Here is a 22,074-nt window from a genome sequence, read left to right as displayed (position 1 = left end):
TGCTAAGAAGATAATTGTACAAATATGTTTACATATATTGGAACGAACATATATTTTAATGTGTATAACATATATTGGATTGCTTTGCCCATCTAGGGAAGGGGGTGGAAAGAAGGAGGGGAAAATCTGAAACACAAGGCTATGCAAGGGTCAATGTTGAAAAATTAGTTTTGAAAATAAAAAGCTTTAATAATAAAAATAAATAAATGAAATGAAAAGCAATAAATATGAAACAATAAAAAATAATAATTTAAACCCTCCCCCTAGAAAAAGGAATCTTGTTAAGGAGTAGCTCAGCTCTCTTCAGAACCCTCACCCCTCTAGTTCTGTGTGGATGGCCCTGCTTTTCCAGATGCTATTCTGGGATGTAGAAATTCTTGGAACTTCAGATAAACTTTTGTTCCTGCCTCTTATCCCAGAAAAAAAAAAAAAAAAAAAAAAGCTGCAGTCAGAAGAGTGCAAAGAAGAAAAACAGATCTATTATGAAAATGAAAATAAACTGTGGTTAAAGGCAGTTATCTTAATATGAAAACATTAAGTATTAAAATACTTTGCAGCTATACTTTTGATTAACTTATGCTTTATGAAAAGAAATTAAACTGAGGAGAAAGGAATGTAAGGATACATATTAATATTCATAAAGAGCATTAATGTTTCTTAAATTTGGTTTAAAATTTGTTCCTGAGATAGCGAATGCCTGTAGATCCCATTTTGGCAGATGACAGGGACTGGCCACAATCCTTAATGTTACTTCATTTGTACAAAATGAACTAATTCAATAAGAAAGGGCTACTGTTGCCTAGTCTTTCTTAGCCAAAAAATCAATGAGGAAACATGACCTCATGCTAAGAGAATAAATCACGGCTCAAGTCATTTTGGTTGGCAGAGTTTGAAAGACAAAGCAATATGACTTCAGGAGCCTAGAAAATGAAGACTCTTAATTACCTCCAAATCCAAGCTGAGATTCCTGCTGTATGTGTCATCTCCTAGACTCAGGTGGGCCAACATGGATATGGTTCTTCTGTGATCCCTGATATCTCTAGCTGATCTCTTATAGCAAGGACAGTAAATATCCATCACCTCTAGGTGCAGGACCTAGATGTAAGGAGCTACTTAGAAGCACTTGCATAGGCTGGTTCTGATTCTTCCTTTTCTCTTTCTGTGATCATGGAGATTTGTCAAGCAGTTGGGGGAAGAAGGAGGTATGAGCAAAGAGATGGGAGAAGAGAGAGAAGAGAAGAGGAAAGGAAATGACTGTAGCCAGTGGGCCAGTAATACAAAACCGGACACTAGAGAGAGACTGGTAAATGGACTTGGAACAAAAGTAACTCTTGAACAACATGGGGAGCCATGCAGGCAGAGAGGTCAGCAAAAGGAGTAGTATCTGCAGTAACTAGCAGCAAAACAGGGAGCAATAGTGGTGGTGGAGAGGAACATGAAAAGGGAGCAAAGTGCTCATGGAACACTAGCATGCTAGATCGAACCTCAAATCATGTTCTCCCTTGCCAGAGTGCCATCTAGGATAGACCTATGACTATTTTACTCCCTCTCTAGGTGGGAAAGTAGAGATCTATCAGAAGGTGAAAGAGGTTCTTGTACTCTCTCTGGGTTCAAATGCAATTTTTTTTCTGTGCCCTGACTGTTTTAAACAAGATTACCATATATTTTGAAGCCTTGTGAACTGCAGTGCTTGTAAGGATCACAGTGGCCACTTTGGAGGAGGGCCAAATAGTAAAATTCCTAGATTCTCTGTAGATGGGGGCCATTAGCTAAATAAATGAAAGGTCCTAAAAATGTACCTGAGCCCTCTATATTGAGAGGGAATTGTTCTCATAAGAGCTCTATTAGCATTTGAGACTATCCATTGTTGAACTGAATTGAACAATTAAACAGACATTTATTAAGTGCATGCTAGGTGCAAGGTAAAGTCAGTGCAGGTAGATGGTGATGGAAAGATAAATATGACATAAAGACCACTCTAAAGAAATTAACAATTGAAAAGAGGAAAATACCTGCATACAAATAGGGTTAAGATAGAAGGGAGATTATAAAAGGGATGAAGGAGCAATTTTGTCAATGTACTGTGAGAAGTTATTTTTAAATAATAGCTTTTTATTTTCAAAGTATATACAAACATAGTTTTCATCATTCACCCTTGCAAAACCTTGTGTTCCAAATTTTTCTCCCTCCCTTCGCTCCACTCCCTCCCTTAGACAGCAAGTCATCCGATATAGGTTAAACATGTGCAATTCTATGTGTATTTCCACATTTATCTTGCTGCACAAGAAAAATCTGATCAAAAGGAAAAAAATGAAAAAGAAAACAAAAAGCGAGCAAACAACAACCAAAAAGATGAAAGAACTATGTTGTGATCCACACTCAGTCCCCACAGTCCTCTCTCTGGGAGCACATGACTCTTTCCATCACAAGACCATTGTAATTGACCTGAATCACCTCATTGTTGAAAAGAGCCCCCCCCCATCAGAATTGATCATGGCATAATCTTGTTTCTGTGTACAATGTACAATTTTTTTTAATTGGCTATATTTTTATTTGTTTATTTTTAAAATAAGTTTTTCATTTTCAAAAAGATACATGCAAAGATAGTTTTCAATATTCACTTTGTAAAACGTTGTGTTCCAAATTTTCTCCCTCCCTTCCCCTCACCCACTCCCATAGACAGCAAGAAATCCAATATATGTTAAACATGTGCAATTCTTCTATACATATTTCCACATTTGTATGATCATACTCTTTTTTTTTTTTTAAGTTTAAGAAGCCCTGATTTCTTTCTCTTTTGTGTGTGTGTGTGTGTGTGTGTGTGTGTGTGTGTGTGTGTGTGTGTGTGTATGTGTGAGAGAAAGAAAATAAAATTCAGGGGGCAGCTAAGTGGCTCAGTCGATAGAGCACCATTGAATTCAGGAGGACCCCAGTTCAAATCTGGTCTCAGACACTTAACACTTCCTAGCTGTGTGACCCTGGGCAAGTCACTTAACCCCAGCCTCAGGGAAAAAAAAGAAAAGAAAATTCAAGCAAACAACAACAAAATAAGTGAAAATACTATTTATTATGCACATTATCCACATTCAGTCCCCACAGTGCTCTCTCTGGGTGCAGATGACTCTCTTCATCACAAGACATTGGCACTGGCCTGAATCATCTAAGAGAACTTTTAAGATGGAGAAATGTGCACTTTCACTTCGAGAGGAGATGTTATATAAGAGATAGATTCTTATCTACAATAGATAGAAATTGATGCCCAAGTTAGGCTTTGAAGGGATCCACACTGGGGAAGAAGGAAGTTCATTTCTATTAACCTGAGTAAAACTGTGAAAATTTATTTCCAAAATGTATGTGTGACAAATATAATATATAATGTATAATATAATAGATGATATTATATATAATATATAGAAGGTGACAAAGTGAAAATTGGGGACAGAGAAAGTTTATTTGTCTAGTGTACTGGAATTTAGAGAGAGAATATGAAACTTTTAGGAGGTAAGGCTAAATGGGCAGGTATACACACACATATGTACACATACATATACATACACACAGAGAGAAAATGTCATAGTAACAATCCTCCTTGATCTTGTCCCCCAACATGTGCTTTAGGCAATTCTAACCTTAGTTTTTGAACTAATAGTTGGCAGAGGCAGCATGATGCTTTGCCAACTATTAACATTGAAATTCTCTTAACAATTAAATTCTCTTCTGTAGGATGAGAGGGTTGGATTAAATCCAAGGTCTTTTTAATCACTTCTTACCTATATAATTTTTCTAATTTTTATGTCTAAACCATCATTTCCTGAGCACTCCTTCAGATTTTGAGAACATGAAAAATTAAAACTCCAAAAGCAGAGTCCTCAAAAACATCCATTCTTTTTTTTTAATTATTAATTAAAGTTTTTATTTTCGAACATATATGTGTAGACAATTCTTCAACATTAACCCTTGCAAAACCTTGTGTTCCCAATTTCCCTCTCTTCTCCTCCCCCCACTCCTAGATGGCAAGTAGTCCAATATATGTTAAACATGGTAGAAATACATATTAAATCCAACATATGTATATGTATTTATACAATTATTTTGCTGCACAAGGAAAATCAAATCAAAACAGAAAAGAAAAAATGAGAAAGAAAACAAAACGCAAGCAAACAACAAAAAGAGTGAAAAAGCTATTTGTGAACCACACTCAGTCTCCACAGTCCTCTCTCTCTGGGTGCAGATGCTCTCTCCATCATAAGACTGGTGGGACTGGCCTGGATCATCTCATTGTTGAAGAGAGCCATGTCCATCAGAATGGATCATCAAAAACATCTATTCTTTAAAAAAAAAAAAAAATCCTAGCCTATCTAATGCTCAAAATGTCATTCTGTTTTCTCCAACTTTGTACTATAAAACCCACAATTCTATGCCTTGGCCAAACTGAGTGAGTAAATGGCTCCACACAAGATCAGCTTTCCCTTTGCCTACCTTTGGCTAATTTCCTGAAGTTCTGCTATTAGAGCTTCATTGCTTTAGCTTAGCATTAAGATTGCTATTTTAAATGCAACTCCCTTTTGGAGAGTAAAGATTTAAAGTTCTCATCAATCATTTACTTCTCAATGTGAATGAGTTTCAGATCTTTTCCTGAGGGCAGGTTTTGATTAGGGAGAATGAGAATAAAGGGTAAGTGGACAAGAGGGCAATGGGGCCTGAGGGAAAGGCACCCAGAACTTGGAGAGTAGCAGGGGGCAGGGGTGTGGTGCTGAAGACACAGTCAGTTGACTTGGAGATTTTGCCAGTGGCTGCCTGGCCAAGAATTTTCTCCGCCATTGCTTCCTGGAGCCAGGCAGGGTACTGTGGGCAGCAGGAGGCCCAGCTGGGTAAATACAAATGTGAGAGCGGGATAAGCCAGCAAATCCATCCCAGCCCCACTCCCCTTCTCTCCCCTCCTGCCTCTCCCACTCCCTAACACTCTGTCTTTGGTACCCTTGTCAAGAAAGTGAGGCCAGGTGTCCCTTGATATGTCTATTCTACCCTTTAAAGGGGAAACTATTTCCCTAGGAAGGGTGAGCTCACATTTAGGACCTGCAGGACCCCTGGTAAGGAAAAGGCAGTTAGAAGTGAGAAGCTTGGAAAGGCCACGCACGCTGCCGAGTAAAGGTTTCTTGGCCTTGGGTCATTCCACAGATCTGCAGTCTATGTGTCGGCCGCCTGGGCCGCCTCACGTGGTTGGGCGTCCGAGACTCAGCAACTGTCCAGAAGCCTTAAGCCAAGGGTGGACGGAATTCCTAAGGGCCACTTGCTATTTCTAGGATGGCTTTGGGGAAACAAATCTAGGGTTGCAGGTTTAGAGTTGGAAAGGACCTCAGTGGCCAATTAGTCTGGTGCCCTAATTGTACAAATGGGGAAGTGAGGGCCAAAGAATAACACAGTCATTATACAGTAGAGCTGTGATTTGAACTCAGACCTTCCAATTTCAAATCCAATGGATTTTCTACTGTACCCTGGACCTCTGGAGGTCTTAATGTTTTTATCAATCACAAAAATACTATGAATCATTCACAATTCTTAAGCACTAAGTTCACAAAGTAGTTTTCTTCATGCATCTCTGTGGTAGAGGGAGTGAAAGGGATTAATAATTCTGTATGTCCAGGGTATGACTGGTAATAAGAGAGAGGAGTGGAGGTCATGTAGATGGGGAAATACAATGGTTTCTCTTAGAAAGTTTTAGGAACTTGAAGTGTTTAGGAACAAGAAATTGGTAGTGAATGGTTTTACACATTATGATGGACTGATGCAAGTGATATCCAAGCGTCGCTGTATTTTTTACATAAGAGCTGGCCAAAAACGGTCCTGAAATTTTGTGCATCTTATCAAAGGCGATTAAAACTGAAAAAGGAAGAGGGAAAAAAGTAGCCACCTACATGCTGTACACATGCTCTCTGATACAATATAGGAAGACAAATAGTAGAAGAGGATCAGCAGTTCATGGGAGATGATATCCAATAAGAGGGGCAACAATGAAACAGAGGGGATATAATAAATGGCTTGAACTTGAGATCATGAATCAAGGCAAAGGACCTGAATAGATAAAAGAGAAGGTAGAGGAACTCTGTATATTAAAAAAGATACATATATGTGAGCAACTGAACTTTTGTGATTTGGGGGTTCTGTCATTCACAGACAGCAGCACCAAAATGTGGGGCTTGTGCTCGGACCCCCTCCGTTCCCTCCAGAAAACAAAACAAAACAAAACACCAACTATCACCATATATTCTGGAACGAGGAACATCTGGATCCAAACCAGTTCCAATTGTTCAGTAATGAAGGATCAGCTACACCCAGAGAGAGGACTATAGGAAATGAGTGTGGACCACAACATAGCATTTTCACTCTTTCTGTTACTGTTTGCTTGCATTTTTGTTTTCCTTCTCAGGTTTTTACCTTCTTTCTAGATTCTATTTTTCTTGTACAGCAAGAGAACTGCGTAAATATGTATACATATATTGGATTTAACACATAGTTTTAACATATTTAAATGTATTGGACTGCCTGCCATCTAGGGGAGGGGATGGGGGGAAGGAGGGGAAACTTTGGAATGGAAAGTTTTGCAAAGGTCAATGCTGAAAAATTACCCATGCATATATCTTGTAAATAAAAAGCTATAATAATGATAAAAGATTCAATAGAGAAATTTAAAAAAAAAAAAAAAAAAGGAACATCTGGAGAACTTAGTATCCTTAGGGAATGCCTTTTTCATTTGGAACTCTTCACCTTTAAGGAGCTTTTATCTTTATTTTATGCTTCAATTGACATCTATAGTCAAGGATCTTTAAAAAAAAAAATGTATCTCTGTGATTTCATCTGTCAAGGAATCTTATAATGAACTTATTCAAGTATGAAGGATTTCTTACTGGATCCTACATTTCAAGGCTTTTTAAAGTAATTAACAAATAATAGACATAGATTATATTCTCTATGGCTCTGATCGCGGAACTGTTTTTATTCATGCTGCCATGATTCCCTGCTCACTCCTGGAAGTTTGGGGATTCTCAAGTATGTCTATGCAACTGTCAAGTTGAAGTTCAGTATAATTCATGACATCGTTTTTGAAAACTACTATCCTCTACTTTGCAACCAATTATGTGTTTCTAAAGATGGGCTCTTATGTAGAAAATAATTACAAAAAACTTGTCTGTTCACAACTGACATTTTCATGAAGTAGAGTCTTAATGTTTATGAATGAATGAAGAAAGCATTTATTAAGTATTTATTAGTCAAGTACTGGACTCAGCTTGTACAGATACATAAGCAGAGACAGCTCCTGCTCTCAGAGAGGAGACATTCTAATGGGGGAAAAAAACAGAGGGAAGTGGTACTTGAGTTTGAAAATTATTGGGAAAGTATATTGCTGAAGCTATAGCAAAGAATCCATGGGAGAGTACATTGGGATACCAGGGCGTGGGCTGTGATGTCATCTCTGAAAAAATTCAGTCTGAAACTGTTGAGATTTGGGGTACAACCAGACTCTTCCCATACCAGGCCACCAAAAAGATGGTGTCCAGGGTGACACCCCCAAAGTAGGTTAGGATCACAAGTCATCTCAAAAGAATTTGTAGGGATACACTTCCAAATCAAGGGGCAGAAATTTGATTACACTGCTAAGACAGGGCTAAATTCATAATGGTCTTTAGCAAGGAAAAGGGGTTTTAGCAATTAACAAGGGGTAAGACAAGTTCCCTAGCAGAGGCAGCAAGTGGGGGGCAACTAAGAGGAGTTTAGGGTTCTAATAGGTGTCAGAAATTGTGATACTTAGCAAGTGGACTAACCACCCAAAAGGGGCTAGCCTGAAAAGATTACAATGGCAGGCTAACCCTAAAAGAGATTTAGCACCCTAAAAAGAGTTAGTAAGAGCAGTATGAGCAGATCTTTTATAGGGGAAATGTAATGGAGGGAGAAGGGTTGACATAACATCATCTGATCATCTGACTAGATCCAGTAACTGATGTTAAGGTTTTGTCAATGCAAAAATTCCCTCCATCTGAGGTGGGGCTGTAATAAAGCCCACTTTACAAAAGGCCTAATCAAAATCAAAAAGGTCAATTTTAAATCCTATCAGTGCTCTTCCCAGCTTGGGAGTGGCTAAACTTTCAAAATGTTTACCTTTAATTCAGACTTTCTCTGTCAATGTCCACCCTCATCAAATCAAGTACTAATCAAGCAAGGGCATTTATTTGGACCCTTACTTGGGGTAAAAGGGACAAACCCTGCAGGTATCCTCCTGGAGGGAGAGGGGTAACCCAGCAGAATGAGAAGGAAAAGAAAGAAAAAATCAGAATTGGGCCAGAGCAGGAAAATTTGGAGGCTGTCAGATTTTGCATACAGTCTCAGAAAGTCCCCTGTGATTGGATTAAGGGATGAATGGAAAGATAAAAGACCCTTTTGTTCCAATGTAGTCCTTGAGAAACTGAAAGTGACTGGATTATTGAGGCTGAGATAGCAGCTAAGATTCCATCTTGGAGATTGATATACCTCTTTCTGGAAAGTTGATTTGATTATGTTTAAAAATTTGATCATAATCTTGATGAAAAAAATGCCCATTTGGACAACTGAGGCCTGAGCTCTTGACAAGACAGATTTAAGTCTTGCAGCGTTTGGTGTTAACTTGAAGCTTGATTAGCACCAGGCTTTGTTATATGACTGGGGTAACTGTCCTGATCCTGGGCTGCAGGGCAGGAGTCTGAGGTCTGGAACAGCAGGGGATCCTAGACAAATCTCCGAGTCTACTAGAGATGTACCTCCAAAGTGACATCCAGGGCTTTGGTTCTGCTCCACTCCCACCAGCATGATAGTGTTGGGGTACCCAGGCGTGGGTGGTGGTATCTGTGAAAGCATTCAGGCTCAAACCATCTCCAATTCAAGCATGGGCATTTATTTGGGCATTTACTGGGATAAGGGGTGAGGCAACTTGCAGGCCTCCTCCTTAAGAGAGGTGAAGTGAGAGTTATATAGAGAAGGAATAGCAAGAAAAAATCTGGAGAATTGGGCAGAGCAGGGAGAATAGAAATATCAGAGATTTTGCATAGCTTTGGAGATCTCAGAAAGTCCCAGTGATTGGATTACGATATGCTTAGAAAAGATAAATCGTCCTTTTGTAAAAAGCAAAAGGTCCTTTTTGTTCCAATGAAGTCAGAGAGAGAGAGAGAGAGAGAGAGAGAGAGAGAGAGAGAGAGAGAGAGAGAGAGAGAGAGAGAGAGAGAGAGAGAGAGACTGAGAAGGAGGGCTTCGGCAGCAGTTAAGAATCCATTGAAAGTGGTTTATGAGAAGTAAAGGAGATCTGGAGATAGAAGGATTAACTGAAAGGTTATGGAAGGGAGAAAACCCCCAAGGCTTGGAGTGTGGCAAGAACTGTGAGATGAAGTATTGGGGGAGCTCGATTTATCTGGCTGAGGACCCTCCCAGTCAGTACTGTTGGGGCCCCTGGGGCTAGAAACGAAGGACTTTGGATTCTGGTTAGGGCAGCATAGTGACTACTGAGATGATGATGGTCAAGGAGAAAAGGCAGCTGTGGCAGGAGTCACACCTTGGGGTTGTAGGTGACTTGTAATCGAGACAGAGTGAGATGGCTAGGCCAAGGGTTAGGACACATCCACTGCCTAAGTCCTCCAAGGCTTGAGTTCTAGTCTTCCAGGCATATTGTTTGGTAAGAAGATTGCTGCAGAGTAAAGTGAAATATGGTTGGAGCTAAGCCATATGTAATAGGTGACTGAGGCAACCTCCATTCAGGATAGGGAGCCCCGGGTAATTCTGGGTATAAGGATTTCTGGCTTAAGAGGCATGGGAGAAGTGTAATTTACGGGGGGTGTAGTGTGTCTATCTCTTGATAATTCTCATACTTAAATGGGTAGAAAAGATGGCATATAGTCTATTTGAACTGGCTTAACTACCAGAGCAAAAGAGCAACTCATTAGTGTAGCGAGGTCACTTTGGAGGCAGGCCTCTAGTGGATCTGTGATCCCCTGCTATTCCATGTTTTATCAGTGGATTTAGAAGGACTAGAAGAATGCCGGTAAAACCTGCAGATGACCATGAAGCTCAAATGGGTAATGAACATGTTGGATGACAGGGTTGGAAGCCAAAAAAGAACTCTGGAGACCACAACAAGGGGCGGAAACCAATCAAATGAATTTTATTTGAGATAAATGTAAAGTTATCCCCACAAATTAAAAAAGCAATTTCACAAATACAGAGTGGGGAGAGGTAGGATCTTGACTAATTCCTGCAAAAGTTGATCTGGGGATCTTTAGAGACTGCAGGCTTATTCTAAATAAAGTAGCTAAATAAAGTAAATAAAGTAAAGTAGCTCCAAAACAGTTAATGCTATCCTAGGTTGTAATAAGAGAAGATATTTCTCTTTTCTATTCTATTCTATTCTATTTTATTATATCATATTTTATTCTATTCTATTATATATCATATTCTCTATTATTTTATTATATCATATTCTATTTTATTATATCATTCTATTCTATTCTATTCTATCATATTCTATTCTATTTTATTCTATTATATCATATTCTATTCTATTCTATTCACCTACCCCCAAAGCATCTCAAGGGATTAATCCCTTCTATATCACTTGGGTCTCCAGAGGGGCGGTTTAACTCAGTTTGTACATAACATTAGTCCCATCAAGTTGCAAGTTTAAAAGCCTCCATCTGTCGCTTCTCGGCTTGGTTTTCCAAGATCCTGGCTACTTCTGGCTTCTCAGATGGGTTGGTTGCATCATCTGGCTAGAAGTTTTCTTCTTCTTCTTCGGGTTCTTCATAAATCGTGGTAAGTGCTCTTGGAATCCAGCGTTTCTTCCTAAAACCGAAAAGAACAAAGAAAGAAAGACCACACCCCCAAACCCATTTCTCAGGATCAAAGACTGGAAGGGGAGGAGAAGATGGTCCTCAGGCCTCTTCCCCTCCAGCTTCCTGTGAAGTGCCCTTGTGTTGAGTGAATGAGTCACCTCTGGACCCTCTCTATCCAAGTACCATGATCACTTCTAAGTAGAAAAGTCTCACATCTCTGTGTCCAGTTTTAATCAATCTCCTAAACTGTAGAGGTCCAGATCATTACCTGCTTGCTGTACATCTCTAACTGGATCTTCTGCTAGCATATCAAACAGAACTCATCATTACCTCCCCTTAGGGTTCCCTCCTGCCCACTTCCTTATTGGTATAGACAGTACCACCCTCCTGGTTCCCCAAATTTCCAACCTTGGCTCTTCCATCTCTCTCATCCTCCCCACCCTGTATTTAATTGCCTGCTAAATCCTCTTGATTTTCCCTCTACAATTTCAAGAGTATATTCACATCACTACTGCTCTTCCCACACTATCGTAACCATATCCTGATTGGGCCTGGAGCTTCCAGTCTTTCCCAACCCGGGCCAGTGGTCAACGTTCTCTCCATAAGCAACAGATGTCACCACACAACTCCCCTCTCGAAGATATTCTGTGTTCTCCTATTGTCTCTAAGGTATAATAAAAACTCCCTGACTTGGCAGTCAAGGCCTGGTCCAATCTAGCTCCAGTCCACCTTTTCAGTCTAACTTTAACTTGTGTCTCTCGGTAGTCAAATTGCACTATTCAATGCCCCCAAACTTGACTTCTGTCTGTGTCATCCGTTTCTTTGCACCAGCCATTCCCCATACCTGGTACTCCCGTCATCCATCTTTGCTTTTCAGAATTCTTATCTACTTTCTGTGCTCAGCTCAGGTACCAGTTCTTCTGGGAAGACTTCCCTCATGCCTCCAATCGGCAGTGTCCTCTCCCTCTTCAAATAACCTGTATTTGCTTTTTATTTGTGAGAGTTACTGCCCCCCACCCCCACCCTCTCACCTACTGTACTCTAAGAGTACAGGGCCTTGCCAATACCTCACACAGCATCCAGCCTTGCTCTCACCATGTGGCTAACCCACCTTTTATTCGCTGGATATTTTTTTCTGCGAACTTGTAGATTACTTCTTTTGAACATATCATCGTCTGCAACTTTTGCCACGCTGGTTACATCCATGGTGGGCTTGCTCACTGCCTGTTTGTTTCCAGCACTGTGAATCAGAAGGCCAATTGAAGACACCATTAATTTCTTGGGTAATAGAACAATTCGTTAAACAACTGATACCAGCCCCCAAAGTCTGACATAAGTCTTAGGGCTAGACCCAGGCACCTTGTTACTTAATTGCTTCCTGAGGCCGAGGACCATGTCTTGCCTTTTTTATACATCCACTTCAGTACCTGTCACTGTTCTCTGGAAGCAAGGGGCATATGTCCCTTTCCTGAAAGTGTCCTAGGACTGGAGGCATCTGCCCTGGGAGCAAAGTGGTTGAAAAGGCCTATGGTTCTATCCCTAGCAGCAGAGAGCAGGGGTTGGAAATACGCAGGAAAGGGACCAATGATTGCCAGCTGGGGAGCTTCAGGAAGCCGAGAGAAGCGAGGCTGTGGAACGGACTTCTACTTTCGGAGAAGGGGGATTATAAAGCACAGAAAGGGCGAACAACAGGAACTGGCTGTCCTTTGCCTTTTTTTGTACCCCTGGTATTCCTAGCTTGTAACTCTAGTGCCACGGTGCCTGGCACATAGAAGGAGCTGCAGAAATGCTAGGTGATTGACTGATGTTTGGTGGTCAGCTGGGGAGAGTTGCTGGGGAATCTGATGACAAGACTCATAGAGCAAATCCAGAAATTGGAAGTGAGGGGTAGGCCGGGCTGGTCGATTTCTTGGCAGGAGATTTACTTTAACATCAAGCCTTCAGGTCTCAGAGCAGGGTCATTTGGTTTTATCCCTCTAATTCTGCAGAGATTATATATGGCAAGTATTATTATTTCCATTTTACAGATGAAAAAACTGAAATTCAGAGAGCTAAGTCACTTGCTCAGGTCACACTGAAGCACACAGGACACAACTAAGTGTGAGAGTTGGTATTTGAATCCCGGTTTTTCCTGACTCTAACTTTTCTGCCTCTCATGGGAAAAGTTCTTCCTGGCCGTGACATCCAGAAAGATTTTACCACCCAGGTAACTTTTGAGTTGGAATGGATAAAAATAAAAAAAGGGAAAATACTACACTTGGATTCAAATGCTGTCCCTACCTATCATTTATCAGCTTTGCCAGGCAAAATCATGAATACTATTGCTCGGAAGATAAGCTGATGGTAGGAAGTCACTGGGCAAAAAGCAGATGGGGAATTCAGTGGAGGCCAACCACATGAAGGGGATGCAAAGGGCACCCAAGACAAACCATTGAGGTTCATTGAGTTAGGAGGCACTTTAACGTTCATCTCATTCAACCTTACTTTACAAGGTTGTCGAGGTCGGATCTTGGCCCTCTCTCTTTGTGGGAGGCACCATGATATGAAGGAAAGAGAACTACATTGGGAACTAGAAAGCTTGCGTTCTAATTTGGACTCTGCCTCCGCCTCTGTCAGAGGTCCGAGGCCTCAACTGTGGTTATTATTTTGGGGGAGGGGAAAGCTCCCATAAGGATGTGTCAGGCACTCTGCTGAGGCTGGAAGCAACTCATTTCATCCCTGACATTTTCACCTGTGATTACATGGCCCCAGCCCCTTTTGCTTCCATAATCCGGGGTAGACACAACTAATATAACGCTTACATACCATTCTGCCAAGGGAATACAGACACTTCGTTAGTGTCTGATTAAGCTCACTCAACTTCCAGGAATCCATTAACACATGCACACAAGAGTGGAAACTCAGTAGTGCTGCCACCATGTTGGCGTGCTAAGTCAAGGATATCCAATCTCTGTTGCACACAGACTGCTCCACTCCACGTGCTACCTTAGCAGTTTGGTGGAGAGCACTTTCAAATCCCTAGTCATCTCCTGTTGCTAGGACCTGCATTAAATTTTTATAGTTAATAACCACCTTTTGTGGGGTAGGATTCCAAGCAGTTGTTAAAAGCGCCTTCATGTTGATCCCTCCTTCTCCTATCCTATGTAGATAGACGACTATCCCATGTTCCCCGTATGCTGGTGCTAACTGAACAACCTTGGACAGATCATGCAATCTCTCTGAACTTCTTTCAGTTTCCTCCTCTATAAAGTGAAGATGGTGGACTAGATGGACTCAAGAGTCTCTTGTGGCTCCTACATTCTTTGATTCACCCCGAGATCTCTTTTCTGTCATATTGGAAATGGCCAAGTGGAGAAGACTCAAGACCTCAGAGATGGATGACTTCTCCTTGAACCTACTCACAAGGTCACTTCGCTAGTGTCCAAGAACATCGAATGAGTTCTCTGCACGTCCGTCCCACACTCCACCGCACAAAGGGGACATTTTGCCAATTTGTAACTGAAATTGTGTAGTGGTTGCTACATCATTAAATGAACCTTGGCCTGGAAAATGGTAGTTGAAGCAGGTTCACAGAGAAGATAATGAGTTGGGGTTGTTTTTTTTTTCCCTTCTTTCTTTCTATTTGAACTTCAGTGAGAATTTGGCGCGATAATCTCATTGCTAGAGTTTATGGGGTGTAACTCCCCCTACTGTTTGCTTTGGCTGCCCCAAAGTTCTTTTGATGAAACTTGAGGTCAGTGGTTGGGAGAAACATGTCATAAATACTAGGCCTGTCTTGAAGTTTCTTAGATCTCAGCTGAGCAACATCTTTCCAAGGAACTCATAAATCACCAGGCAAACCAACATTCATTGTCTGCATTCGTGTCAGGGAGAAGAAAAAGAAATAATGAGAACCATCATGTGGAGATTTATATGGCATGAGCACAGAGCCCTTTCCACTCCTCCAAGGGGCCTGAAAGGGGCCCCGATAAAGAAAGGAACCCATAAGGAGAATTGAAGTACAAATCACCAAGGAAAGATTCCTTGGGGCCTTCCCTTTGATGATTGGGACCCTGTGGGACCACTTGACTTCTACCTTTGTGGGGGAGCCACAGCTTCATAAATTGGAGGCAGCCAAAAGCCTCAAGGGGAGAGCAGCAGGAGCGCCAACATACCCAGGTTAGAAAGTTCTTTATCTGACCAATCTCATGTTACCCTCCCCCCAATGACTCCATAAGGTAGGCAGGGCAAGGATCCCCATTTTGTAAAGAAGGATACTGAGGTTTGGTGAGGGGAAGTGATTTGCATACCTAGGAAGTGTGAAGCTAAGCTTCCAGAGCTCTTTCTACTAATCCATGCTGCCTTTTATAACTGGCGAGGTAGTTCAGAATATTAAGTATAGGGAGCTTGGGAACAGCGTTGGGCACTGAGTCTAAACCAGTGTACAAGGGACAGTGGCTGGATTGACAGACTTCCTTTTGGCTGTGGAGAGGATTCGATTGCCTTGTTCTGATTTTATGCATTTCCCAAAAAGCCTTGGGATCTTTGGGTGAGTTTCCTGAGACCACACTCATGAAAACAAGGAAGTAACAGTGAAGGCCTTGCCTAATTATTAGGCACCTATGGACAAATCTTTGCTAAATGGGAATCCTGGCTCAAAGCCATACAGCATAATCTTATAAAACTAAGGTTGCTCAGCTAAAGGATTTGCTTTGGCAACCCTGCATAAAGGGTTAAAAAGAAGAGAAATAAATATTTATTAAGCTAAGTGCTTTATAAATATTGCCTCATTTAATTCTCACAACTACTTTGAAGAGCAGATGCTACTATTATCCCATTATGGAGGGAACTGAGAAAATTGAGGCAAACAGGGTTAAGTGACTTGCCCGGGGTCACACAGCTAGTAAGTGTCTGAGGCCAGATTTGAACTCTGGTGGTCCTGATGCCAGGCCCAGCACCATAGTCTCTATACTACCTAATTGCCTCCCCATTATTGGGGAACCAACTCAGTTTCTCCAAAAAGACAGGAAGCTGCTTGAGGGTGAGACACCCTCTGTATGACTTCCCACTGTACTAAAACTGTATGGCAGGAACTGAATTTTTCTTCTTCCATACAAGGCCAGAGCTTCAAATGGGAAGAAAATCGAGGATGAGACAGGAGGGTCATTCCATTTCCTTTCTTTGATAATTTTTTAAAATTACATTTAAAAAAAAATGACAAAAACCTATTTAATTTCCTTTTTCCTTCCCAAAGAAAAAACAAAAATCTGGTAACATAGGAATCGTTAAGCAAAACATTTCCACATTTGTCATGTGCAAAAATTGTGTCCTGAAAGTCTTAGTGTGTTTGAAAGTTTTAACAGTGAAGGTTTAGGTCTTGATAGATTTAAACCATTATTAGGATTTTTGGAACACCTTGGCTATGTCTCTTCTCTACCCTAAGTCTATCACATCTGTCATGAGATGGGAAGCATGTTTCCTCACTAGACTTCTGGAATCATAGCTGCTCGTTGAATTGATCAGAGTTCTTAATAGCTTTTAAAGTTGGATTTAGACTTTTTGTTTATTTATTTGCATAATTGTTGGTTCTGCTCAGTTCCTTCTGCATCACTTTATATAAATCTTCCCAGGTTTCCCTGAAATAATCTCTTTCATCATTTATTACAGAATAGTGTTCTACCACAACCATATATCACAAGGTATTAAGCTTTTTTTCAACTAAGGCACCCCTTTAGTTTTTAGATCTTTGTCCCCCCCCCCAAAAGAATTGTCATAAATATTTTGTACATATGGGTCCTTTTCTCTCTGATCTCTTTGGGATTTAAGCCTAGGTCAACCTACTTCTTTTCAAGGGCATATGCACTTTCCTGTTATCATTTAGCAACCACAAAGGCAAAATCAGAGCATTCTTGTAGATCTGATTTCAATCACTACTTCCAAGGGCCCGGTCTTACCTTTAGTTCCATCAGCAACTGAAGCTTGAGCTAGCCCAGAAGTATCACAGTGCCAATGGTGGGTTGTTTCCTTGTAGCTGAGTTTCTTTTCCAAGCTTCTGGGTTTCATTTCTTCTGGGCCACCTTTTGCCCATTCTGTTTGCACTGATTAGAGAGGTTCCTACTGATAGGGGTGTGTCAAAAGCTCTGGAAGCACAGCTTAAGCTACGAATGACTATACCCAGCTAGTGGCAGCTGGACAGAAGTCAGGCAGAATGATCCTGGAATGAGATGGTCTGTTCTTTGAACTTTTGGTGTCAGTCTGATTCAAGTTACTATGTGAATCAGGCCTAGGCATTCTTTAAAATTCTCTTTTAACTCTTTTATGGGGATTGTCTTTTCCCCAAACCCATTTCTCTAAAAAAGCAACTCGGAGAGCTTTGTGGTGACTGAGTTTCGTTTATTAGATTTCGTCCAGATTGGCATGCAAATAAATCCAAGCTGGAAATGAGCTAAAAGGAAAAGACAAAAGTCTTCATCCAACACTCTTCTGCTCTGTAGTCTGCCTTTATTTTGGATATTTGTCTAGTGTGAGGGGAAAATTTAAACCTGGCTTTTTTGGTTATATTCCACACTCTCCTAAGCCTTACTATTTCCTTCCGTATTATTAATTCCTTGAAGAAAGAGTCCAAAGATTTTGGTGGGAATTCCACCTTTGCCACTTACTGACTTAGGCATGTTGCTGGAACTCAGTTCCTTCATTTATGAAATGAGGGGATTAGAAGAGCACCACAAGACCTGGATTCTAATCCTAGTTCTTCCATTTACTAGCAGCGTGACTTTGAGCAAGTCACATAAATCACCTCTCTGGGTCTCTAAAATGAAGGAGCTGAACTTAGTGGTCTCTTGGCTCTTTCCATTCCAGCTTGGATAACCCCTAAGGTCTCTTTCTTATAGCTCTGAATGTATGATCCTCCAAATTATGCCTTTAAAGGCAGTGCTAAGGTACTAGTGATCAGAAGTAGTGATCATACTTTATCTTTCTGTTCTTTCCAGCAGTGCAGTTTAATGCTTTGGATCCAGGAGGTCTTAGGAAATGTTTGTTGATTAGAAACTGAATTATATTGAAGGGAAAATTGAATCGAAGGGCCTAGCCCCTTGTCAAATGCTGAATTAATGGTGTCTCAGTGAAGGTGGTCTGATTGTACGTGAGTCAGTCGAAACAGTGCAGTGGTGGACGACCATTTTTGCTGCTTCACAGTATGCTTTTCTTTGAATCCTTAAGAGTAGGTAATAGAAAGATTATTAATCCTTTTTTACAGTTGAAGAAACTAGAGATATTTCTTAAAGTCTCCTAATACTGTGATAACGTTTTCAATTGTTTTAAGTATCAGTCTGAATCTAGAAGGGGAAAAAGGAAGAGCTGTTGGCTCTAAAAATCAGTAAATATTTGCTATGTGCTCAATAAAAAATTGAGGCCATTTCCCAAGTGTTCTTCCTTCTTCCCTGTCATCTCATATCACTCAGATACTTCCCCACCATTGTCTCTTTCTTACCTTTTCTTATATGGAGAGGTGACCCTTTGCCAGGGCCCTCTCATATCTCCTTGATCTATCAAGTCAAAATGCAGATAAGCAATAGAAGGAGGGTATGAGCATTTATTTATGCAGCATTTGATGTTCATCTACTGGCTACTCGCTCCTATCTAGGTTCTTGTGACACTTTTCACTTTCCTGATTCTCTTCCTAGCTGTCTGACAGCTTCTGCCGGTTCTTCATCTATGTCTTGCCTTCTCACCACGGCTGTTTCTTTCTTTTTTATTTATTTTATTAAATTGGGAGACTGATTACACATAAAAAAACATTTTAACAATCATTTAAAAAATTTTGAATTCCACATTCTCTTTTTTCCTCTTGTCCTTCCTCCCTTCTTGAGAAGGCAAGGAATTTGATACCGATTATACATGAGAAATTTCCACATTAGCCAGGTTGCAAAACACAAACAAAACAAGAAACATAAAGCTTAAAAAAAAAAAAGTCTGCTTTTATTTACATTCATCATTCTGAGGAACTGTTACCAGTTCCCTCTCTAGAGGTAGATAGTATTTTTCATCATGAGTCCTTTGGAATTGTCTTGGATCATTACATTGTTGAGAATATCAGACTTACTAGGTACAATGTTCTTTTGGTTCTATTTACTTCACTTTGCATCATTTCCTGTAAGTCTTCCCAGAGTTTTCTGAGAGCATCCAGCTCATCATTTCTACAGCACAATAAGCATTCCACCACAATTAGATATCCCAACTTGATGGGCATCCCCTTGATTTCCAAATCTTTGCCACCACAAAATAAGCTATAACGATTTTTATACAAATAAGCCCTTTTCCTTTTTCTTTGACCCCTTTGGGATCATAGATTTAGTAGTGGAATTGCTGAGTTAAAGGATATACACAATTCTATAGTTCTTTGGGCTTAGTTCCAAATTGTTCTCTAGAATGGTTGGGCTAGGTCACAACTCCACCTACTCTGCATCAGACAAGACTTGTAAAGAGACAATAAAGAATTTGGACTTTAATACCTGGCTGCATTTGGGGTGATCATGGAACTGGTCTCCAGAGACCCCAAGAAAACCCCAACAAGAGAAAATTACATTTTAGAAGAGAATATTACAGAAAACCTTATGGCATTTAAAGCTATTCAGCAGCTGGCTTCTTCCTAACTTACATTTTATGCCCTTTCCCAAATCCCCAGCCTACTTGAATGTTTATCTCATTCAAGACTCATCTCCCATCCTCATGCCTTTGCATTGGCTTTCCTTTGCATTTGGAACACTCCTCACTTCCTCCTCTTAGCTCCACCTAAGACTCAGCTAAAGCCCACCTGATGCCCCTAGCTGCTAGAACCTTTCACATTTAACTTTCCAAAGACACTGTATCTTCTGTGGTCCTGGCCTTTAGAATGGGAGCTTTTTGAGGACAGGGAGTGTTTTTGTATTCCCAGCACTATGTTCAACAAATGCTCCTTGACTGACTCTGCTGTGTGTGAGGAGCGGCGCTAAATGCTGAGATAACAAAGATATAAGTGACAATCGTCTCGAGTTCCATCCGGGGAGACATGCCCATCTAGATGTAGGTACTGAATAAGTAGAATAAGTCCAAGGTCTTTGTGGGGTAAAGGGCCCTAGAACCTGAGGGATTAGAAGGTATTGCTTGAACTGAGTCTTAAAGTAAACCAACAATTCTAACAGGATGAGGAGAGCATGCATTGTGGGTATGGAGGACATCCAATACAAAGGCACAGAGATGGAAAATGCATCTCTGTGAATGAAGAAGGGTAAGGCAGTTGGACTGGATGATAGAGTATATGGAAGGGAAGAAAATATAAGACTGGAAAGGTAGAAAGGGACTAGATCGTGAAGAACTTTAAATGACAAGCAGAGAAGTGTGTCTATTTGATTGTCGATATAATAGGTAGCTACTGGATGGTGGTACAGTGGATAAAGGACCTGGAGTAGGTGTTCCATAGAGTACAGTGGGGAGATACATGAAGTAAGGAAACTAATTAAGAGACGCTTGCAAAATTCCAGGCAAGAGGGGATGGGGGCTTGCATTACAGCACTCCATGTGTGAGTGGAGAGAAGAGGACAAATGCAATACATGTTGTGGAGGGTTAGCCAGTGCAATCAAATTAAACAAGCATTGATTAAGTGCCTGTTGGGTGTCTGGCACTGGGGATTTAAGGCCAAACCAAAACAGGAGTTCTGATGCTATTGGAAGAGCTAAGTAACTGATATCTGCAAGATGCATCCATAGGAAGGAGATGGAAAGCAAATTCCAGAAGGGCTGGTAGCCACAAGAGGGGACAAGAAAAGCCTTAGTAGAGGCTGGAATTAAACTGAATGTTTAGGAAGTCAGGCTTGTGAAGAGGCCAAGGTGAAGTGGAGGGCTTTCTAGGGATGGGGACTCCCGGCTGATGGAGTGCAAAGAGCAGCAGCAAGAAGGCCATATGGTTGAATCATGAAGTCTGTGGTGGGGTAGAAAAGCAGGAAGGAGCTATATTGGTTGGAACAGAGAGAAATACAGACACAATCATACAAGGAGGGAGATAGACCTTCCAACTATAGGAGGCAGTGAGAAGATTCCTAGAAGGGATGGCACGTGAGCTGCATTTTGTAGGAAGGAAGCTCAGGAGCCTAAGAGGCACATACCAAATCATTAGGAACAGTGTCTTGTAGAAACTATTTTAGTGGGAAGTGACAGGTACCCACCCATCCTCCCTCAAAAGTGCTACACAGGATCCCCAAACCTGAGTGCTTTACTCTGATATCAGACCCACACAAACATAGCACACACAGTGAACACTACACACACAATACCTACACACAAAAGATATACTGTCCCAACTCCCCAACCTTCTTTGCCTTTGTACATGACGTACACACACACACACACACACACACACACACACACACACACACACAGCTTAGAGGCTTGAAATTTGAAGAATGAGGAGTATTAGATCCATTTTATTTCAGGGGACTGCCCCGTTAAAAGAGCCCAGTCCTAAGTGATACAGACCAGAGCTCCTCTTGCTGGATCTTATTACTTATCACGGACATAAAGCAGAGAAGTCTCAGGACTTGAGGCAGGAGATATTTGTCTGATGGAGTCAAACACTCCAGGCTAATTCCTTAGCACTAAACATAAGCCTGGCTTGGGTTTTTGTTGTGGCTTAAGCTTTCTCTTTTAATTTAATTTGAGGCGGCATGGTGTAATGGAAAGCGTATTGGATTTGGAGTCGGGGGACTTGGGTTCACACTGAAGTTCTGCTCTGCACGAGCCTCTGGAATGGATGATCACTAACGTGCTTAATCTGTGACAGCATGACTATGAGAGGTTAGGTGAACATCTACTAAAATCCTGGGTTCTCAAAGAGAATTCAGGTTTTTAATCCACCTGGACAGGTCTGAAGAACTGGCAAGTATGGGCCTTTTGTTTGTCTTTTAAAGGTTGGTCTAGTTAAGTGCAAGGAAGCTCATTCTTAGGCACTCGGCCACTAGGTAATGAGTCATTTTGACCATAGCATCTCATGAAGGCATGGAAGGACTGAGCTATTCGTTGGGGTGGGGGTATACACCAAAGAAATCAGGGCCCCCTGGAATATCAAGGTGAAATAAGCAAAGAAATGAGTTAAGATTCTATTTAAAATGGGAATACTTAGGTTACTTTGAAGTGGGAGTCAGAACAACATATAAGCCCAGTGCAGGGTCCGAACAAACTGGATCAGCCGTGAGGAAACCCTATGGACTTGTCTCTT

The 22,074-nt window shown here is 41.0% G+C and overlaps 2 long non-coding RNA genes across 2 annotated transcripts in view; one reads left to right on the top strand and one right to left on the bottom strand.

Annotated features, from left to right (window-relative positions):
* LOC141548691 (uncharacterized) overlaps positions 1-22,074 on the top strand; it is a 185,630-nt gene that overhangs the window by 130,685 nt on the left and 32,871 nt on the right. The gene's annotated exons all lie outside the window — the stretch shown is intronic.
* Positions 10,162-18,142, bottom strand: LOC141548692 (uncharacterized). The gene is made up of 3 exons (XR_012484035.1): positions 16,781-18,142; positions 11,959-12,087; positions 10,162-10,857 (listed from the first exon to the last, which is right to left on the bottom strand). It is a non-coding gene; the product is annotated as an uncharacterized LOC141548692 (long non-coding RNA).

The sequence above is a fragment of the Sminthopsis crassicaudata genome, chromosome X (assembly GCF_048593235.1).
Source record: "Sminthopsis crassicaudata isolate SCR6 chromosome X, ASM4859323v1, whole genome shotgun sequence".
NCBI classification, from domain to species: Eukaryota; Metazoa; Chordata; class Mammalia; order Dasyuromorphia; family Dasyuridae; genus Sminthopsis; species Sminthopsis crassicaudata.
Note: the sequence above shows the minus strand (reverse complement) of the source record. Positions and strands in the feature narration are given on the sequence as shown.